This window comes from Pteropus alecto, unplaced genomic scaffold (genome assembly GCF_000325575.1).
Source record: "Pteropus alecto unplaced genomic scaffold, ASM32557v1 scaffold45, whole genome shotgun sequence".
Taxonomy (NCBI): domain Eukaryota; kingdom Metazoa; phylum Chordata; class Mammalia; order Chiroptera; family Pteropodidae; genus Pteropus; species Pteropus alecto.
The window spans coordinates 28,832,259-28,835,607 of record NW_006442491.1 but is presented as its reverse complement, the minus strand read 5'-3'; the positions used below and the strand labels follow the sequence as shown (position 1 = coordinate 28,835,607).

The following is a 3,349-nucleotide window of genomic DNA, read 5'->3' as shown; positions in this document are numbered from 1 at the left end:
GCTATAATAATTTCTGAGAGCTCACAAGTGCTCCTTTTTTTTAAGGAGTGTCAGGGCTGGCCTGGCTCTTAACAGTTCTTGCTATGTGCAGTGGGGTTTGAGGCAATGGAAAGGAATTGTCTTTCGAGGGTCTGAAAAACCACAGCTCTCACTCTATATCCAGAACAATTTAAACTCTACCGGTCTCAACAGATTTCAGAAATGGGTACATCTGAAGAGTTTACTTTGAATAAATGAGCATTTGAAACACACGCGGGCACCAAGACAAGGCAAGATAATTTCCAGATTTATGGAGAATATCAATAGATTGTGAACTGCAGAGACACAAGTTTAAGGGTGTAATGAATGTTTTCTGCTTTAACGCTTGTCTTTATGTCTCCATGACTTTGTATAAATTTCATCTGTTTTTAAGGTCAAAAGTCTAACTTGAGGTCGTTTTGGAATGTGAACCCCTGCCCAAATTACCCTTTTAGCTCTCTTTGCATTTCTATAAAAGTGTGTGTTGCTTCTGCTTGCTTGGTAGCAAACAAGCCTATGTTAAGTAGTGGTAAGAACCAGATTTATAAATGCACGCAGGAAGATCTGTACAGATGTGGGAGGCAGAGGGATGCTGACAGGAGCGGCAACTCTATCCACTAACTACTCTCTATTCTTTCTTTTTTAGTTAAAGTATAGTTGACATATAATACTGTATTAGTTTCGGGTATACAACACAGGGATTCAACATTTATATACTATATGAAATGATCACCCTGGTAAGTCTAGTTCCCATCTGTCACTGTGCAAAGTTATTACGATATTACTGACTATATTCCCTATGCTGTACATTACATCCCCGTGATTTAATTTATTTATGACTGGAAACTTGTGCCTCTTATTCTCCTTCACATTTTCACCAATCCCCCCACCCCCAGCAGCCATCAGTTTGTTGTCTGTTTCTGTTTTGCTTGTTTGTTTTGTTTTTAGATTTCACATATAAGTAAAATCTTATAGTATTTGTCTCTCTTTGTCTGACTTATTTCACTTAGCATAATATCTTCAGGTCCATTGATGTTGTCGTAAATGGCAAGATTTCATTCTTTTTTATTGCTGAGTAATATTTCATTGTGTGCGTATGTATCTATATATATCACATCCTCTTTATCTATTCATTTATTGATGAACACCTAGGTTGTTTCCAATATCTTGGCTATTGTAAATAATGCTACAATGAACATAGGGGTACATATATCTTTTTCAATTAGTGTTTTTGTTTTTTTCCGATAAATACCCAGAAATGGCATTGCTGGGTCATATGATAGTTCTATTTTTAACTTTTTGAGGAACCTCCATCCTATTTTCCATAGTGACTGCACCAATTTACAACCCCACTAGCATTGTAGGGGAGTCTGAGGGTTCCCTTGTCTCCACATCCTCGCCAACACTTGCCGTTTGTTGTGTTTTTGATAATAGCCATTCTGATAGGTGTGAACTTTCTCTCCTTTCTAGTGCAATCTTCTAGCTAACTCCTGCTGTTTTTTTTGCTGTGCATCTGCACTGCTCTCTTCCATCTCTAGCTTGACCTGTCCTCTGTGAGTTCCAGTCCAAATTTAGAAAAAAAAAAAAATCCTTTCCAACTTGTTTAACAGGCCAATAACTTAAAGTGTCTGCCTTTCTATTCTCACGATGTTTGCAATCCCACATACCCACTCATGACCCTTCCGTTTTCAAAGAACTTTGGTATTCACTGCAGCTTTAATACTGAAACAAGACAAGAATATTACATACAAAAAAACACTATATGCCAATCTTGCTATAAAAATAAGACAAAAATCTTAAAATATTAGCTGGTGAATTTTGTCATATGTAAATATGGTTATAACTCACAAGTGGTGAGTTATTTTGACAATGAGTAATTCAAAAGTAAGTCAATGGAATAGTCCTTATTAATAGATAAAGGGGAAAATCATATGATCCTCTCCATAGCAGAATTAAAATATGTGACAAATCACTTATCTATTAATGGTAAAGTAATATAATGATGCAGGGTTAGAAGTTCATTTATTTAATTTGGTACCAAGCCTCTAGAAAAACCCTACTAGAGAGGTAAGCACTTCCAGAAAAGTAGAGTTAAATCTGCTCCCACATAAAAGCTATTAGAATAGTAACGAATATTGTCAAACCAACTTTTTTAAAACTCTGGAACTAAACCAAAGGCTTGCAAAAATCCATGGGATGTTTATACAAGAAGAATAGAGAAATCTTGGCAAAGAGAGAGAGCTTTGTAACAACTTGATTTGTCCTGTTCCCATCCTTTTCTTCCTAGCTGTGTGGTAGCTTTGCAATCAGAAGGCTTGCACTGCAGAGGCTGCGGAAACCAGGAGCCCAGCAGCCATTGAAAGGGAGAGTGGATTTGATGCTACTCAAAAGCTCCATCTCCAGAAAATTGTCACTACTTAACCTGTCTGCTAGTTTCATAAAAAGCTCCGTTCTCAGAGCATGTATTTATTTTACCTAACTCAGAACTGGCTCTTTACAGTCAATTCTATTCTTGGGTCAGTTTTTTTTTTTTGACATCACAGCTACTTCAGACAGTGAGACCAGTTGGAGCTAATGAGAAGTTGACCCAAAAAACCTAAAAGGAAACAGTGGGGAATGAGATGTCTAGAAGGTTTTGAAATTTTCTAACTTATTCATGGGAATCTAGAAGGCCATACGTGTGTATGGGGTTGTACCTATGCACAGAGCTCTGCACACGCTCTAGAAAGACCCAAGAGGCCCTAATCACTCACCCCACGCTGAATTTCAGGTTCTGTGCAAGCAGGAAGTAAAGGCTAAGGCAGAGTTGTAAGTGGCCTGGTGGAATGTTGAAAACATGTACCATGACACGCACAAAGCCTATTGGAAAAGTCCAGGTGACTTATTGGTTTAAGGCTTTTAGGCTCAATAATATCTAAGCATTAACTAACCACTAAGCTCACTGAATGGGGACTTCAGTGGCTGTATGTGACAAACGATACAGATTTTACAAAACTAATCCGGGAAAGTTACTAAACAAAAAATCAGCATCAAAAATGACAACAAACCCTGAGGGAGAAACTGATTTCCAAAATGTCTTATTTTCAATTAAAAAAAAAAAAAAAATTAAAACATCAACCGCCTGGTTTAAAAGTGGTGCCTTCCAGGGATTTAGAGATGTTATAAGAGAATCAGTGAAGAGGAATATGACCTGGGCCATTCTTCTGGGTTCAGGCTGGACTTATTTAACCAATCTGAGAGAGACAAAACTGACCTTATTTTAAAATACTACCTGTGAAAAAGATTTTGCAATTTCCCTGGGTAACCTTTTACGATGCTTAATGACTTTCAT

General features: G+C 37.4%; 1 pseudogene; it reads left to right on the top strand.

Moving 5' to 3' along the window:
- LOC102880964 overlaps positions 1-3,349 on the top strand; it is a 5,484-nt pseudogene that overhangs the window by 1,316 nt on the left and 819 nt on the right.